The following is a 20683-nucleotide window of genomic DNA, read 5'->3' as shown; positions in this document are numbered from 1 at the left end:
TGAATATAAAGAGCAAAGTTGAAACTTAAAACGAACAAAAATTATTTATCTTCAGTCGGTTCAGTATATTCTGCAAAATTGACATGAGAATCTTTGATTGTTGCAAAGATTTTTCTACGAACATGAAATTTTCCCCTATTTTACGAACATGGAAACATGTTGAAAATGAAAGTTTTTTTTTTAAACGTTCGGTAACACAGGAAAATATAGCTATTTGTGATTCACATTGAGATTCACAATGACATATTGAAAAGTAGCTTTCTAGCTATAAGTTCAAAATGGATAAAATTTAAAATCTGGACACGAGCATAGAATGAATAAGAGGCTAAGACTGATGGCTGAATGTGCAAGGGGATCGAAGGATATTTCCGGATATTTTAGTAAAATATCCGAAAATACCCGAAAATCGAAAGGTAAGTTTTGACTAATAATAAACCCCCTCCACCCACAGAAAATCTTTAATTTTAGCTTTTTGACTTATTAAATAGTGAATTTAATAAGGGCTTTCATGTGAATAAACCTATCTATCTATTTATTTTAAGTATATAGCTAATTTGGTTGAAATTAGATGAATGAAAGAGTTAAAAGAAATTTAGGCCAGGAACAGATCCATGGAGCTGGAGGGGGCGACCCTCCCCCCAAAACACTTCTGGCACACTTATTCCGTTCTTTAAAAAAAAAATTATATTTTTAAAAATAAGCTTGTCAATTTGGTGCCCACCTCGAGTCACATTGGCACCTTTGGTCCAGTGGCCCCCGCGCCCAAGATTTTGCTCTTGATTTGTTCGAAATTCAGACATGAAACTATTCGCACGATCAGTTTACGAATAATTTCGTCATAAAATTATAAGATAAACCTCGTTTTAAGGAAAAATTAATCATATAATTAAACTTGGTTGCTAGATCTTCAGATTGTGTTTTCTTTTTTTCCTTTTTTTTTGGCAGATTTTTGTTATTCTTTTTCTTAAGAGCCTGTCGATTTAGGATACGGTTTTTGGGCGTCAATGATGGGGATATGATAAGGTAACTTACAACATTAATTTATTTTAAGGAATAATTTTTTGAACTACCCCTACCCATTCCCCACTCAGAAAAAAATTCTGAATTTTAGCTTTTTGACTATTTAAATAGCAAATGACCCAATAGGGCTTTCGTGTGATATATCTATCTATCTATTTATTTCAACTGTATAGCTACTTTGGTTGAAATTAGATTAATGAAAGATTTGAAATCATTTAGGCCAGAAAGAGATCCATGGGTTCGGAGGGGGCGACCTCCTCCCGAGAAACTTCTGGCACCCTTATTCCGTTCTTTTTTCTTTTCTTTTTAACCTTTTTCAAAGTAAACTTGTCAATTTGGTGCCCACCGCGAGTCACTATGGCACCCTCTGTCCAGCGCCCCCCAAGATATTTTCTAGATCCGCCCCTAAATTAGAGACAGACATGTGCTTTTCCAAAAGTGTATTGACAACATTTAATTGATGTTATTACATCTAGGGCCAAAAGAAAAGCAAACCATCACCAAATGGGAAAGGTGGATGTCCTAAGGAGAGGTTTAAGGGAATTTGAAACATCTTAGGAGGGAGTAAAGAGGCAGGCTTCAAATAGATTGGGATGGGAGAGGAGAATGCGTTGCTGTGTTGGCCTCATGTGGCCTAGTGCTGCAAGGAGCTGTTAGAAGTAATAGAGATTTCATTGATGTCCGAGTGCTGAAGGTATAATTTTGACTGTACTCTGTCTCGTAAAAGTTTATACGTATAATATATGTTCCTTCCAAAGATTATTGGAGGCTAGTGCCTCGAATAGCCTAAAATTGGGGATCTGAAGATCAGTACAGATTCAGGTAAATATTAAGATAGTTGAAGAGGGAAGTTTTTATTACCAAACGTTTGTGAAGACAAATATGAGCTAAAAATATTATATTTTCTTTTGCCACAGGTAAAAAAAGACGAAGAACACGGAAATGAACTTTAGAATGACTACCGGCGTTGCTGATCTTCTTTCCGTGGTCTTTCATCCAGAAATTACAACGGGAGGGGGGGTTCGGGGTCAGCAGCCCTGTCCATTTGCTTTCACACATACACACACTTCCTTTTTACCTTTCCAGATTTATCCAATCTATTTAGAGGTGGGTCGAGTTTGGTCGGGCTTACAAACTACATCACTGACATCCGTCTAAAAACAACAACAAAAAACCGCGACTCAAACCCCCGAACTTGTTTTTTTTATTTAATTAAATCAAAGAACAGCCTTAGTAATTCACTCTGGATTCCAAAACTTAGGCCATTTACAAGAATTGTTTGATTTTCCTTACCCTTTCTTATCAGCAGCTTCTGAGCACACAAAAGAAATGGCATATGTTTGCGGAAGTGACAAATAAGAAAGAATTTACTCAAAGAAGAGGGTTTAGTTACATAAACACAAATACATGAACAGCTGACTGAAAGAAGTGTAGGATATTTATTGAAATTGATTCTTCAAATCAAAATTTCAATAGCGGAACTTTGAATTTTAATCATTCACATATTATTGTGAAAACTTCACTTTACATTTGTATGATATGGTCTCTTACTAACTTGTCCAGTATGCTGACAAATGCGGACACATAAGCAAAATTTCCAAGGTGTTGGCACGCAGCGGTGACAACTTAGAACCTACTATCCCCTACCCATCTTATAACATTCCCTCTTCCCCTTAGCTGTGCTCTTGGCTGGACATCAAGATTTTAACCGGTTGAATCTTCGTTTCACGCACACGCAAGTGAATATTAATTAAACATGAGCCGTATGGTTTATTTGTTTTAGTTGTTTTGTAAGAAGATGTGCGGTCATGAGGTCACTTTACACTTAGAACATTGCTGCACCAGGTGTGAATTGCCAGACAAGTATTGACAACAAATATACTTTGACTCATTTCTGCTGCTCTCTCCGCCATGGTCAGACTCAGCTGGTGGTTCCATCCCCAATGACTGCATAAAGAATTACAAAAGAAAGATGATTGACAAGAAAAATCATGATTGACTCATATTAATGAGTTCCTACCAAGAGAATAAATTACATCATTTCCATCCCCCATGAGTGAAAGTATCTTTTGTATATCTATAACACATGCGATATTACATAAGGATCATAGTTAAGTATAAAATACCAAGCGTACTTAGTCTATTAAAAAAAGGCGTCTCAAGTAGTTTCATTGTGCCTAGAGAACAATTTAGCAAGCTAGACCATAAGCGGTACAAGAGTAATCTGGGCAGTCAAGGTAAAGGGTATTTTTAAGAAATTATTGTAATGGTTTATTGTATTATTTTTAGTTGTTTTGCAAGAAGATGTACGATCTTGAAGTCACTCTACATTTAGAACATTAATGCACCAGTCGGGCACAGAACTGTCAATACAAAGTATTGCTCTCTCCACCAGGGTCAGACTTAGCTGGTGGTTCCATCCCCAATGAATGACTAAGCCAAATTTTCTGGGGGAATCCGGTACCATCATCTGGATAGTTACGCATAATATATGATGCAGATAAAATTACAAAAGAAAGATGATTGACAAGAAAAATCATGATTGACTTATATTAATGGGTTCCTACCGAAAAAAAATTACATCATTTCCATCCCCCAGGAGTGAAAGTATCGTTTGTATATCTATAACACATGCGATATTACAAAAGGATCATAATTAAGTATAAAATACCAAACGTAATTAATGTATTAAAAAAAAGGCGTCTTAAGTAGTTTCATTGTGCCTAGAGAACAATTTAGCAAGCCAGACCATAAACGGTACATGAGCAATCTGGGCCGAAAAGGTAAAGGGTATTTTTAAAATTCGCTAAGTAATGACGAAAATAAAACAGTTCAAAATAGGGATGAAACCTTTTAATTGACAGTGAATATATATAAAAATTATTTAACTGGATATTTCGAACACATCTACAGTGTTCATCATCAGTAGTAAGCAGTTTTACTGCTGATGATGAACTGTACATTATGCGCTAAGTAATGATAAACAAAACTAAAGAAAAAATATACAAGGTCAGAATACTTCCGTCAGCAACAATTATAACGACTCAAAAACGAAAGTGAAGAGCGAAGAAATAAACTGCTAAAAGCTATGCCTTCATATGTTAATATAGTTTTGAATCGAACTTAAATTTTTTTTTTTTTAAATAATCTATCAAGCGAGCAAATTACATCATTCCCCCCACTCCCCAGGATTGAAAGTATCGTTTGTATATCTATGACGCATGCCACATTACAAAAGGAATATAGCTAAATATAAAATACCAAGCGTAATTAGTTTATTTAAGAAAAGACGTTTTAATTAGTTTAATTAATTAGTTTTAATTAATTAGTTTTAATTAGTTAGACATTGTATTAATTTAAAAAGTTAGACCCATTAAACGTGACAAGAGCGATTTGAACAGCTAGGAACAGCTTAAGTTTTATTTTCTATTAGGTTAAATCCTCTTATAAAAAAAGAGAGATTCGAAGGAATAAACAACAGTAAACTCACAGTTTTGAACGCAACCAATATTTTAATGCCTGTAGGAAGACCCCCCCCAAAAAAAAAAAAATTTGTAATTGTTGCAAATGATGATTCTATAGAACCACCTGAACTATCAATCGTGCAAGGACCAAGAGAATAGCTTGAACAAATGAGATTCCCCAAGATTGAAAATCAGCAACCTGGACCATCAAATGAGACGAGATCAATACGAGTGGTTAAAGAAAAGGATATTGACGATTTTTCTCAAATAATCAAAATCCAAACTGAAGAAGAAAGAAAAAAGGTTTGTAGATAAGTGACAGAAAGAATGTCGAAATTGTGCCAAATTGAAAATGTGTCGACATTGAAAATGAAGAGCAAATATAAGTTCGGGTTAGAAAACATGGGAAAAAGAGAATTAAAGTGTGTCAAAAATGAAAAAGAAAGGAATATTACGTTGAAAGAACAACACCATCACAATCTTCAACGTCAATAAAATGTGGCACAATATCCAGTACAAACTGACAAAGACGCCATGAAAAACAAAACTGTTTATTACAATTATTAGTGTTGAACGTTTTATGTGTTCCCTGGAGTACTGTACCTGAGGAAAGAATCGCAAACAAAGCTGACTCATTTGGAGTTTGCTACTTTAAAAGTAAATTGTAAGTGGCAAGTGGAGAATTTATAAATGCAAAATTATTTGAATTAATCTGTTTCCTAATTCTTGTGTTTTTCAAGGTAAAATTATGGTTATTAAGAAAAGTAAATAGAATTTATTTAGTAGAGCGTTCAAAAAAATTGTGAGAACTGAGGCTTGCGACTTAGTAATATGTTATTTATTATAGCAATAGTAATATGGACTTTCAAAATTGTGTTCTTACTTGTAAAAAGCAATTCCATTGTGGCATATGTAAGCGAGGCTTTAGTGGGAACGGTGACCTTACTAAACACATGAGGATCCACACCGGTGAAAAGCCATTCAAGTGTGACATATGTGAGCAAGGTTTTAGTCAGATCGGCAACCTCACTACACACATGAGGATCCACACCGGTGAAAAGCCATTCAAGTGTGGCGTATGTAAGCGAAGTTTTAGTCATAATAGCAACTTTAAGCAACACATTAAGATTCACATAGGTGAAAAGCCATTCAAGTGTGACATATGTAAACGAGGTTTCATTACTAATGATGACCTCACTACACACATGAGTATCCACACCGGTGAGTGATGTTTTAGCAAGAAAGGCAACCTCACTACACACATGAGGATCCACACCGGTGAAAAGCCATTCAAGTGTGAAATATGTGAGTGAGGTCTTAGTCAGAATGTTTGCCACACTAGACACGTAAGGATTTACACTGGTGAGAAGCCATTCAAGCGTGGCATATGCAAGCAGGATTTTATCCAGGACTAGGACCTCACTAATCACGTGATTATTCATGCCGATGAAAAGCCATTCGAGTGTGATAAATGAAAAAAAAAGTTTTCACTGAAATGTTATCTCACAAGCCACCAAAGGAATATGAAATGTATGGTAAACTGAAAAAGCTGAAAGAATGTTATTGAACATTAGAAGGGAATTTAATCTTATTAAACAGCACAGGAAAAGACATTAAGTTTGATAGATATAACGAGAGTTTCAGTCAAAACGCCCCAGACATTAAATCTCTAGAAGTGTTACAGGCATTTAACACCCTTTTTAGCTGGAATTTATGAAAAGCTTCAACTCTGTGTAATTTGAGGACCAAAATGTGCATGTGAAATCTCCAATTCGACCCAACTCTCACGTTAGGCTTCAAAGCAGACAGACCATCTGTGCTGGAGTGTTAATTGTCCCGTAGCCAGAAATTTCATGATGAAGCTATGACAAACTCTGAGCTAAAAGTGTCTTCGGGGAATATGAATGGTATTGCAGTCAATAAATTCCCACTGATTGAAAGTTTGATGTCCTGCGTCGACGTTTTGTGCCTACAAGAACATTTCCTTTCGGCCCACTTCTTTCCCTGATAAAAGTGAAAGACAAAACTCACTTTTTATGTGTGGCCAGCTAAGAATTCGGGCAGAGGAATGCACTGATTAGTATCGCCAGTCCACCGGGAGGTGGACTAATCAGTTCTCACCTTTCGGCATCAGCATTTGCTAAGAACGTGTGTTTCCTTGGTATAAAAGTTGCAAATCTGATAGTATGTTACTATTACTTACCAACTGATTACAATAAGTTGACTTCAAAAGAAAATTTCTTTCGTGCAACAATAAAGCTTGCTAAATCTTTGCAGCAATATGCCTAAGCATCTCGTCGTGTTATCCTCCCCGGGGCCGTGAACTATGAACTCTCAGTACCAGATCAGTCAAGATTTCAAATACTTCTGTCTGCTCTATTCAATCTGTATGTTGTCCCAAACAGCCATTCATAAACTTATATCTATAGCTCCGGAGTGACAATTTCACTTGATTTCATGCTCTGCTCGAACGGCGTGACTGCGGATGGATCAAGCCATGTTGACTTTAGCATATCGGTGTCGGATCATTTACCAATCTCCAAGTCTTTTGTTATTGATAGTATTCTCATTGAAAAAGATGAAAAGAAAAGGAAGTGGCAATTCAAATATGACCGAAAGAAATAAATAATGTTATATACAAGGCAGAGCTTAATGCCACACTTGACAAAATTAAGATACCTTTCCAACTGCTGCAAAAATCTTCAGACCTGACCAAGTAGGAAAAAAAAAATTTACTATAGTGAAATCACACATGCCATGCGTTGTGCTGAGGGTTGTACAGTTCCTTTACGTAAAGTTGCAAATCCTCAAAGCTTTGGCACCAAATATGGACTGATTGCGATCGGCCAAAATCGAAAAAGAGGCCCCTTAAAAGTCAAGGAATCTTAATGAAATTCACGTCATCATATTCAGAGTATCATACAACCCTACTATAGAGGCTTCAAGCTTCTGTCTGCAAAAATATAGTATTTCGTATCGACTGAGTCGTCCTAAAATACGGGAATGGGCTCGTTCAAACAGAAATTAAAAGTTCTACTGCTCTTTTTAGTGACAAAAAAGTTGGAGGGCAACTAGGCCTCCTCCTACTCCCTTTTTCTGAAAATCGCCCAATCAAGTCTTTGAGATAGCCTTTGTTCACAATTCTTCGCTGTCCCATTGTCTGTGCATATAAATAGATTGTCAGGTTTACTGACTCTTGAACATGCAACATATAATTGTCCATGGGAAAAACAATCCGTATTCAGATCTATACCTCATTATTCTAATGATGTGTCCCTGTGTCCCGGTCGTCATTTATATTCCCTGTGTCCCGGTCGTCATTTGTGTCCCGGTGTCCCAGTTTGTAGTTTCTCTTTGAGTGTCCCGGTCGTCATTTATATTCCCTGTGTCCCGGTGTCCCGGTCGTCATTTGTGTCCCGGTGTCCCGGTCTGTAATTTCTATTCGAACAATCCCTGTGTCCCGGTCGTCATTTATATATCCCGCCTGTGCCCCCGGCGTCCCCGTTGTAGTTGTGTCCCTGCGTCCCGGTCGTCATTTATATTCCCTGTGTCCCGGTCGTGATTTGTGTCCGGGTGTCCCAGTCTGTAATTTCTCTTTGAGGTTCCCGGTCGTCACTTATATTTCCTCTGTCTCGGTCGTCATTTGTGTCCCGGTCTGTAATTTCTCTTTGAGTGTTTTTTCTTTTTAGTTTTTTTTTAGTTTTTTACCTTTTTTCTTTTTTCAGTTTTCTTTTTCTTCTTTATTTTTCAGCGTCACTATGAAGTACATATCGACGAACCTTTGTTTTTTTAACTTAAATCTGGTAGGCATTGATGACCTTATCCAAGTCAAAATCCCAAACCCAATCATCATCGCTATCATTGTCAGTTTTGATATGTTTTGACTCTCGCTGTCCAGGTGGATTTTCATCTAACTGCGCGGTTTTGCGTACTTTAGCCGCAAGCCTGTTTTCTTGCTATTCTTGTGATTCCCCGGCACGCTTTCTTTTCTTACTTTCTCTATCAGCTGCAAGTCTGTTTTCTTGCTGTTCTTGTGATTGCTCGGAAAGCTTTCTTTTCTTACTTTCTCTATCAGCAGCAAGTTTTTTGGCATAAACTCTTTGAGCAGCTTCCTCGGCTGTTGCCATTGTAGGTTCTTCAGTCATTTTACAATTAAACATTTTTCCGTGAACAAATGTCTTAAATACCGTTAATGACGTCACCATCAAAGCAAAAATGACGACAACTAATTTCATGACGTCAGTCAACACAGAAACATGACGTCACCTGATCCACAGACAGACAGACAACTTATTTTTATATATATAGAAGATAGATGATGGGTCATAAATAAATTAATATATATATATATATATATATATATATATATATATATATATATATATATATATATATATATATATATATATATATATATATATATATATATATATATATATATATATATATATATATATATATATATATATATATATATATATATATATATATATATATATATATATATATATATATATATATATATATATATATATATATATATATATATATATATATATATATATATCTATCTATATATATAAAAATAAGTTGTCTGTGTGCTATGTCTGTCTGTCTGTCTGTCCGCATATGAAGTCTGAATTATTTCATCATATACCAATTCAAAAACGAATGTATTCAAGCCCGAAGTAGCTGAGTTGGTAACGCGTTATGTTCCAGGTTCTAGGTCCGGGAGGTTGCAGGTTCGAACCTTGGCTAGGTAAAAACTACAAAAAAAACTAGAAAGAAAAAACTAAAAACTAAAAAAACAAAAAAAACTAAAAAAAAAGGTAAAAACTACAAATAAAACTAAAAAGAAAGAAACTAAAAACTAATAAAAAGACTAAAAAAGCTAAAAAAAAACTAAGAAAACTAAAAAAGAAAAAAAAAGAAAAAAGAAAAAAAATGAAAATAAAGGAGAAAAACAAAACTAAAAAAAATAAAAACAAAATTAAAAAGGTAACCAATTCAAAAACGAATGTATATACAGACCGGGACACCGGGATACAAATGACGACCGGGACACAGGGAATATAAATGACGAGACACAGGGACACAACTACAACGGGGACACCGGGGGACACAGGGGGATTATAAATGACGATGGAGACACAGGGCATCTTCGATTAGCAATCACCATCAACAAAGCTCAAGAGCAATCATTAGAATCATGAGGTATAACTAAAAAAACTAAAAAAAAGGTTAAAAAATAAAAACTAAAAAAAAACAATTCAAAAACGAATGTACATACAGACCGGGACACCGGGACACGGGTTTAACCAGATGCGACTAAAATTGGATCGTTGTGAGATCTATATATATATAAATAAGTTCAAAAACGAATGTATATACCAGGAAACCGGGACAAAAATGACGACCGGGACACCGGGACACAGCGAATATAAATGACGAACGGGACACTCAAAGAGAAATTACAGACTGGGACACCGGGAAACAAATGACGATCGAGACACAGGGAATATAAACGACGACCAAGACACAGGAACACAACTACAACGGGGACACTGGGGGGCACAGGAGGATATATAAATGACGACGGCGACACAGGGAATATTCGATTAGCAATCACCATCAACAAAGCTCAATGGCAATCTCTAGAATCATGAGGTATAGATCCGAATACGGATTGTTTTTCCCATGGACAATTGCATATTGTATTGCATATTGCATATTGCAATGTCCATGTCCCATGGACATTGCATATTCAAGAGTCGGTAAACCAATCTATTTGTATGCACAGAAAATGGGACAGCGAATAATGTTGTATATTCGCAAGTTTTACGTAGTTCAAAACATATATATATATATATATATATATATATATATATATATATATATATATATATATATATATATATATATATATATATATATATATATATATAAAAATAAGTTGTCTGTCTATGTGTCTGTCTGTGGATCAGGTGACGTCATGTTTCTGTGTTGACTGACGTCATGAAATTAGTTGTCGTCATTTTTGCTTTGACGGTGACGTCATTCAAGATATTTAACACATATGTTCACGTAGAAATCTATTAATGTTTAAGTTTACAATGACTGATGAACTTACAATGGCAAAAGCCGATGAAGATGCTCAAAGAGTCTATGCCAAAAAACTTGCTGCTGATAGAGAAAGTCAGAAAAGAAAGCGTGCCGAGAAACTACCAGAGCAACGCGAAAGCAGACTTGCTGCTAAAAGAGAAAGTGAAAAAAGAAGGCGTACCGAGGAATCAAAAGAACAGCAAGGAAACAGGCTTGAGGCTGATAGAGAAAGAAAGAACAGAAAGCGTGCCGAGGAATCAAAAGAACAGCAAGGAAACAGGCTTGAGGCTGATAGAGAAAGAAAGAACAGAAAGCGTGCCGAGAAACTACCAGAGCAACGCGGAAGCAGACTTGCTGCTAAAAGAGAAAGTGAAAAAAGAAGGCGTGCCGAGGAATTACAAGAACAGCAAGAAATCAGGCTTGCTGCTGATAGAGAAAGTAAGAAAAGAAAGCGTGCCGAGGAATCACAAGAACAGCAAGAAATCAGGCTTGCTGCTGATAGAGAAAGTAAGAAAAGAAAGCGTGCCGAGGAATCAGAGCAACCTGAAAGTTATCGCCTGGCATTCAGGTACAACCCAGTCGATGATTATAGCTAGAGTAGATGTGTTCAAATCGGGACAATGTCTAAAATTTGTCCCTATTGCAAGGCCTTGAAATTCAATGGTGAAACAATGGGAATGTGTTGCGCCTCAGGAAAAGTTAAACTTCCTCTATTGGCTGCACCACCAGAGCCATTGAAGACTTTCCTTACTGGAACTACGTCAGAATCTAAGCGTTTTTTGTCAAAAATCAGAAAATACAACCCATGTTTCCAAATGACGTCGTTTGGAGCCCAAATCGAAAATCCAGATCAATTTATGTCTACTTTCAAAGTAAAAGGGCAAATTTATCATAGAGCTGGGTCCCTTCTACCATTCTCAGGCGAGAATCATAAATTTTTACAATTGTACTTCATCAGTGATAGAAATTCTGAATTGAATGCACGTTGCGAAATTTCTCCCAACGTTGAAAGGACAATCGTTTCCCAATTGCAACATCTTTTCCACAAAAATAATAATTTAGTGCGTCTGTTCAAAACAGCCATCGATTTGATGCCTACTGATACGCATAAAATTGTTATTTCCGCTGACAAAACGCCTCCTGGCCAACATGTGCGTAGATACAATGCTCAAACTATCGACGAAGTGGCAATCGTTATGGTCGGTGATCAGTTTTTACCTCGAGATATTATTGTTCATAAGCGAGACGCTCAGTTGTTAAGAATTGCTGAAACTCATCGATGCTACGATGCCCTACAATATCCTATCATTTTTTGTGATGGAGCCGACGGCTATCACTTTAATATTAAATTGATGAATCCAGCCACTAACAAAGAAATGAATAAGAAATGCAGTGCAATGCATTATTATTCCTATAGACTAATGATTCGGCAGGATGAAGAAAATTATATTTTAAAGTGCCGTGAATTGTTTCACCAATTCGTCGTTGATATGTATACTAAAATTGAATCAGAACGTTTGCTATACATCCGCTTGAATCAGACCAAGCTCCGCTCTGAACAATACATTCATTTGCGAGATGCAGTTATAAATGACGGTAATACCACAAACGTTGGAAGATTAACAATTTTACCTTCGTCATATGCTGGCAGTCCCCGTCATATGCATGAATATGCTCAAGATGCTATTGCGTATGTTCGTCTCTATGGTCGTCCAGATTTATTTATTACATTTACATGTAATCAATCTTGGGACGAGATACTGCAGCTTTTACTTCAAGGACAATCGGCGGTTCATAGGCATGACATTACGGCCCGTGTCTTCCGGCAAAAGTTGAAATCACTGATAAACTACATAGCAAAACTTGAAGTGTTTGGGTCAGTTGCGATGCTGGATGTACTCAGTGGAATGGCAAAAACGAGGTTTGCCACACGCACATATACTAATCTGGCTACATAAAAAAATTACTTCGAACGAAATTGATGATGTTATTTCCGCTGAAATACCTGATAAAAATGTCGATAAGGGGTTACATGATATTATTGTAAAAAATATGATACATGGACCTTGCGGTGCACTGAACGAAAATTCACCATGCATGGCCAAAGGAAGGTGCACAAAGCAATATCCTCGACTTTTAGTATCAAACACAATTACTGGCAATGATGGTTACCCACAATATAGAAGAAGATCTACTGAAGATGGCGGTAAAACAGCAATAATAAAGAAGCGTAACGGTACCACCATCGAAGTAGATAACCAGTGGGTTGTTCCATATTCCCCATTATTATCAAAAACATTTAATGCACACATAAACGTTGAATACTGTAACTCCGTAAAGGCAATCAAATACATATGTAAATACGTCAACAAAGACAGTGACATGGCAGTTTTTGGCTTGCAGCCCGAAATCAAAGATTTCGATGAAATCGTACAATATCAGGCTGGAAGATACATAAGCAGTAATGAAGCTGTTTGGCAAATTCTTTCATTTCCGATACATGAACGTAGTCCAGCTGTTGTTCACTTAGCGGTACATTTACAGAATGGTCAACGTGTTTATTTCACGGAAACCAACGTGCAACAAAGAGTCCTGAATCCACCGGATACAACATTAACAGCTTTTTTTCGCTTTGCAAAAATGATTCTTTTGCAAAAAAACTGCTGTATACTGAAGTGCCTTCGTATTACACGTGGAATACTAAAAATAAAGTATTTGAACGTCGAAAACAGGGTAAGTCAGTCGACGGCCAACCTACCATCTTCAAAGATACCACGATAGGAAGACTCTACACCGTTCACCCCAATCAACATGAATGCTTCTTTCTACGCCTGCTTTTGGTGAATGTACCCGGTCCGACATCCTTTGAGTATTTGAGGACTGTAAATGGTACTATACATGACACTTACCGTAGTGCATGCCAAGCTCTGAATTTATTGGAGAATGACCAACACTGGGATAACTGCATCAATGACGCGTGCGAAACGTCAACCCCAAGTCAATTCGTGCATTGTTTGGCATCATTTTAACAACTTGCTCTCCATCAGCTCCTACAGAGTTATGGAGAAAATATAAGTCAAAAATGTCCGAAGATATACTCCATCGAAAACAGTTAGAGACGTCAGATATGACTTTTGATTTTACATCAGAAATTTATAACTACACTTTAGTTGTTATAGAATATTTGTGCGTACGTATGGCAAACAAACCTCTTCAGGATTTGGGAATGCCTTCACCTAACCGTATCGCTGCTGTTTCGACATGTGTAGAATTGGATCGTGAACAAAGTTACAGTACGAGTGATCTATTGTCGTATGTACAAAATAACATTTCCAAGTTAACGTCGAAACAAAAAGACATTTATGATACGATAATGCATTGTGTCGATAACAACGTTGGAGAAATTTTCTTTTTGGATGCGCCAGGAGTTACTGGTAAAACGTTTGTGATAAAACTGATTCTGGCATCAATTCGATCAAAAAATGATATAGCATTGGCAATTGCGTCGTCCGGAATAGCCGCAACATTGCTGCCTGGTGGAAGAACTGCTCATTCCGCTTTGAAATTGCCTCTGAACTTGCATTCTACAGAAACTCCCACGTGCAATATTTCCAAATCATCTGGGATGCGTAAAGTATTGCAGCAATGCAAACTTATTATTTGGGATGAGTGCACAATGGCACACAAAAATCGCTCGAGGCTCTGGATTAATGCTTGAAAGATTTGCGAGGGAAGTCGAAACCCTTTGGCAGCACATTAATATTGCTTGCGGGAGATTTCAGGCAAACATTACCTATAATACCTAGACCAACTCCTGCAGACGAAATGAATGCTTGCCTGAAAAATTCTAATTTATGGGCACACGTAAAAACATTAAAATTAACTACAAATATGCGTGTCCGATTGCAAAACGATGACTCTGGTCAAACATTTTCAGATCAATTAATGGCAATGGGAAACGGAAAGCTCCCAGTAGACTCAATTTCAGGACGTATGCAACTACCTGCTGATTTCTGTAATTTAGTGACGTCCCAAAATGAATTGATTGAAAAAGTATTTCCGAATATTCTAAAAAATTATAAAAATAATACATGGCTAAGTGAAAGAGCGATTCTCGCACCCAAAAATATAGACGTCCACGAAATCAACAATATTGTTTTGACCAAGATTCGAGACCAGGCAGTCCTTTACAAGTCAGTCGACACAGTTTTGGAACCAAATGAAGCGGTTAATTATCCATCTGAATTTTTAAATTCCATAGATCTTTCAGGGTTTCCACCACACGTGCTACAACTAAAAATAGGCGTACCAATAATACTTTTAAGAAATATAAACCCACCAAAGCTTTGCAATGGCACTCGACTTGCCGTAAAAAAAACAATGGAAAACCTAATAGAGGCAACAATCTTGACAGGGCCTTTTGAGGGTGAGGCTGTTCTTAATCCTCGCATTCCCATGATTCCAACAGATCTGCCTTTTCAATTTAAAAGATTCCAATTCCCAATTCGATTAGCATTTGCAATCACCATTAACAAAGCTCAAGGTCAATCATTAGAAAAATGTGGTATAGATCTTAATACTGATTGTTTTTCCCATGGACAATTGTACGTTGCATGTTCGAGGGTCGGTAAACCTGACAAACTATTTATATGCAGCGACAATTGGACAGCGAAGAATGTTGTATATTCGCAAGTTTTACGCAGTTAATTTGTATTTTGGAACCAAATGAAGCGGTTAATTGTCCATCTGAATTTTTAAATTCCATAGATCCTTCAAGGTTTCCACCACACGTGCTACAACTAAAAATAGGCGTACCAATAATACTTTTAAGAAATATCAACCCACCAAAGCTTTGCAATGGCACGCGACTTGCCGTAAAAAAAACAATGGAAAACCTAATAGAGGCCACAATCTTGACAGGGCCTTATGAGGGTGAGGCTGTTCTTACTCCTCGCATTCCCATGATTCCAACGGATCTGTTTTTTCAATTTAAAAGATTGCAATTCCCAATTCGATTAGCATTTGCAACCACCATCAACAAAGCTCAAGGGCAATCACTAGAAAAATGCGGTATAGATCTTAATACAGATTGCTTTACCAATGTACAATTGTATGTTGCATCTTTGAGGGTCGGTAAACCTGACAATCTATTTATACGCACAGACAATGGGACAGCGAAGACTGTTGTATATTCACAAGTTTTACGTAGTTAATTTGTATTGTATCTATCTATCTATCTATCTATATAAAAACGAGTTGTGTGTATGCATGTTTGTTTGTTTGTAAAAAGAGTGTTTGCATATGACGTCATTATTAGTACATACGGCTTTGTATATGGACAGACAATGGGAAAGCCAAGAATGTTGTATATTCGCAATTTTTACGTAGTTTGAAACACATATATAAATCTATCTATATTCACAGGTGGGACACAGGGACACAACTACAATGGCGCGTAACGACTTACGTGCGCGGGGGGGCTTGGGGGGGCGCGAAGCGCCCCACCAACTAGGTGTTGGGGTGGCGCGAAGCGCCACCCCAACAGCTAGTATATATATATATATATATATATATATATATATATATATATATATATATATATATATATATATATATATATATATATATATATATATATATATATATCACAGGGGGGACACAGGGGCACAACTACAATGGCGCGTAATGACTTGCACGCGCTGGGGGGCTTGGCCGGGGGGCCACCAACTAGGTGTTGCGGTGGTGCGAAGCGCCACCCCAACAGCTAGTATATCTATCTATCTATATATATATATAAATAAGTTGTCTGTGTGTTTGTATCGAGTGACGTCATGTTTGTGTGTCGACTGACGTCATTTTAGTCGACTGACGTCATTATAAGGATTGAGTTGTATGCGTCATGAAGTTGTTTGTCGACTGACGTCATGTTTGTCAACTGATGAAATTACATACCGGGACACTGGGGAACAAATTACGACCGGAACACAGGGAATATAAATGACGACCGGGAACCTCAAAGAGAAATTACAGACTGCGACACCCGGACACAGATCACAACCGGGACACAGGGAATATAAATGACGACCAGGACACAGGGACACAACTACAACGGGGACGCCGGGGACACAGGTCGTATATATAAATGACGACCGGGACACAGGGATTGTTCGAACAGAAATTACAGACCGGGGTACCGGGGCACAAATGACGACCGGGACACAGGGAATATAATTGACGACTGGAACACTCAAACTGAAATTACAAACTGGGACACCGGGATACAAATGACGACCGGGACACAGGGAATATAAATGACGACCGGGACACAGGGAAACATCATTAGAATAATGAGGTATAGATCTGAACACGGTTTTTTTCCCATGGACAATTAAATGTTGCATGTTCAAGAGTCAGTAAACCTGAAAATCTATTTATATGCAACATATATATATATATATATATATATATATATATATATATATATATATATATATATATATATATATATATATATATATATATATATATATATATATATATATATATATATATATATATATATATATATATATATATATATATATATATATATATATATATATATATATATATATATATATATATATATATATATATATATATATATATATATATATATACATATATATATATATATATATATATATATATATATATACTAGCTGTTGGGGTGGCGCTTCGCGCCCCACCAAGCCCCCCCGCGCGCGTAAGTCGTTACGCGCCATATTAGTTACGCGCCATTGTAGCTGTGTCCCTGTGTCCCACCTGTGAATAGAGATAGATATAAATATATATTTTTAACTACGTAAAACATGCGAATATACAACATTCTTCTTTGTCCCATTGTCTATCTATATAAATAGCATTTATATTCCCTGTGTTCCGGTCGTCATTTGTGTCCTGGTGTCCCAGTTTGTATTTTCTCTTTGAGTGTCCCGGTCGTCATTTATATTCCCTGTGTCCCAGTTTCCCCGTCGTCATTTGTGTCCCGGTGTCCAGGTCTGTAATTTTTCTTTGAGGTTGCTGGTCGTCATTTATATTCCCTCTGTGTCGGTCGTCATTTGTGTCCCGGTCTGTAATTTATCTTTGAGTGTTTTTTCTTTTTAGTTTTTTTCTAATTTCTAATTTCTATTCAAACAATCCCTGTGTCTCAGTCGTCAATTATATATCCCGCCTGTGCCCCCGGCGTCCCCGTTGTAGTTGTGTCCCTGCGTCCCGGTCGTCATTTATATTCCCGGTCGTGATTTGTGTCCGGGTGTCCCAGTCTGTAATTTTTCTTTGAGGTTGCTGGTCGTCATTTATATTCCCTCTGTGTCGGTCGTTATTTGTGTCCCGGTCTGTAATTTATCTTTGAGTGTTTTTTCTTTTTAATTTTTTTTAGTTTTTTACATTTTTTCAGTTTTTTTTTCTTCTTTATTTTGCAGCGTCACTATGAAATACATATCGCCGAACCTTAGTTTTTTAACTTAAATCTGTTAGGCATTGATGACCTTATCCAAGTCAAAATCCCAAACCCAATCATCATCGCTATCATTTTCAGTTTTGATATGTTTTGACTCTCGCTTTCCAGGAGGATTTTCATCTAACTGCGCGGTTTTTCGTTCTTTAGCCGCAAGCCTGTTTTCTTGCTGTTCTTGTGATTCCTCGGCACGCTTTCTTTTCTTACTTTCTCTATCAGCTGCAAGCCTGTTTTCTTGCTGTTCTTGTGATTCCTCGGCACGCTTTCTTTTCTTACTTTCTCTATCAGCAGCAAGTTTTTTGGCATAGACTCTTTGAGCAGCTTCCTCGGCTGTTGCCATTGTAGGTTCTTCAGTCATTTTACAATTAAACATTTTTCCGTGAACGCATGTCTTAAATACCATTAATGACGTCACCGTCATAGCAAAAATGACGACAACTAACTTCATGACGTCAGTCGACACAGAAACATGACGTCACCTGACAGACAGACAGACACACAGACAGACAACTTATTTTTATATATATAGATACTAGCTGTTGGGGTGGCGCTTCGCGCCACCCCAACACCTAGTTGGTGGGGCGCTTCGCGCCCCCCCAAGCCCCCCCGCGCGCGTAAGTCGTTACCCGCCATATTAGTTACGCGCCATTGTAGTTGTGTCCCTGTGTCCCACCTGTGAATAGAGATAGATATAAATATATGTTTTTAACTACGTAAAACATGCGAATATACAACATTCTTCGCTGTCCCATTGTCTGTGAATATAAATAGATTGTCAGGTTTACTGACTCTTGAACATGCAACATATAATTGTCCATGGGAAAAACAATCCGTATTCAGATCTATACCTCATTAATTCTAATGATGTGTCCCTGTGTCCCGGTCGTCATTTATATTCCCTGTGTCCCGGTCGTCATTTGTGTCCCGGTGTCCCAGTTTGTAATTTCTCTTTGAGTGTCCCGGTCGTCATTTATATTCCCTGTGTCCCGGTCATCATTTGTGTCCCGGTGTCCCGGTCTGTAATTTCTATTTGAACAATCCCTGTGTCCCGGTCGTCATTTATATATCCCGCCTGTGCCCCCGGCGTCTCCGTTGTAGTTGTGTCCCTGTGTCCCGGTCGTCATTTATATTCCCTGTGTCCCGGTCGTGATTTGTGTCCGGGTGTCCCAGTCTGTAATTTCTCTTTGAGGTTCCCGGTCGTCACTTATATTCCCTCTGTCTCCGTCGTCATTTGTGTCCCGGTCTGTAATTTCTCTTTGAGTGTTTTTTCTTTTTAGTTTTTTTTTAGTTTTTTACCTTTTTTCTTTTTTCTTTTTTCAGTTTTCTTTTTCTTCTTTATTTTTTAGCGTCACTATGAAGTACATATCGACGAACCTTTGTTTTTTTAACTTAAATCTGGTAGGCATTGATGACCTTATCCAAGTCAAAATCCCAAACCCAATCATCATCGCTATCATTTTCAGTTTTGATATGTTTTGATTCTCGCTGTCTAGGTGGATTTTCATCTAACTGCGCGGTTTTGCGTTCTTTAGCCGCAAGCCTGTTTTCTTGCTGTTCTTGTGATTCCCCGGCACGCTTTCTTTTCTTACTTTCTCTATCAGCTGCAAGCCTGTTTTCTTGCTGTTCTTGTGATTCCTCGGAACGCTTTCTTTTCTTACTTTCTCTATCAGCAGCAAGTTTTTTGGCATAAACTCTTTGAGCAGCTTCCTCGGCTGTTGCCATTGTAGGTTCTTCAGTCATTTTACAATTAAACATTTTTCCGCGAACAAATGTCTTAAATACCGTTAATGACGTCACCGTCAAAGCAAAAATAACGACAACTAATTTCATGACGTCAGCCGACACAGAAACATGACGTCACCTGATCCACAGACAGACACACAGACAGACAACTTATTTTTATATATATACTAGCCCAATATGTACCAAAGTGGTATTTTATATATATACCAACACCTAGTTGGTGGGGGCGCTTCGCGCCCCCCCCCAAAGCCCCCCCGCGCGCGTAAGTTGTTACGCGCCATATTAGTTACGCGCCATTGTAGTTGTGTCCCTATGTCCCACCTGTGAATATAGATAGATATATATATATATATATATATATATATATATATATATATATATGTTTTTAACTACGTAAAACTTGCGAATATACAACATTCTTTGCTGTCCCATTGTCTGTGCACATAAATAGAGTGTCAGGTTTACCGACTCTTGAACATGCAACATAATGGGAAAACAATCCGTATTCAGATCTATACCTCATGATTCTAATGATTGCCCTTGAGCTTTGTTGATGGTGATTGCTAATCGACCATTCCCTGAGTCGCCATCGTCATTTATATATCCCCCTGTGCACCCCGGCGTCCCTTTTGTAGTTATGTCCCTGTGTCCCGGTCGTCATTTATATTCCCTGTGTCCCGGTCGTCATTTGTGTCCCGGTGTCCCGGTCTCTGATTTCTCTTTGAGTGTCCCGGGCGTCATTTATATTCCTTGTGTCCTGGTGTCCCGGTCGTCATTTATATCCCCCTGTGCCCCCCGGCGTCCCCGTTGTAGTTGTGTCATTTATATTCCCTGTGTCCCGGTCGTCATCCCGGTA

The 20683-nt window shown here is 37.6% G+C and overlaps 1 protein-coding gene across 7 annotated transcripts in view; it reads right to left on the bottom strand.

Moving 5' to 3' along the window:
- Nucleotides 1–20683, bottom strand: part of LOC136026532 (rap guanine nucleotide exchange factor 4-like) — a 788659-nt gene that overhangs the window by 3846 nt on the left and 764130 nt on the right. The window lies entirely within an intron of this gene.

Source organism: Artemia franciscana, chromosome 4 (assembly GCF_032884065.1).
Source record: "Artemia franciscana chromosome 4, ASM3288406v1, whole genome shotgun sequence".
Taxonomy (NCBI): domain Eukaryota; kingdom Metazoa; phylum Arthropoda; class Branchiopoda; order Anostraca; family Artemiidae; genus Artemia; species Artemia franciscana.
This window is presented reverse-complemented; position numbering and strand designations above follow the sequence as displayed.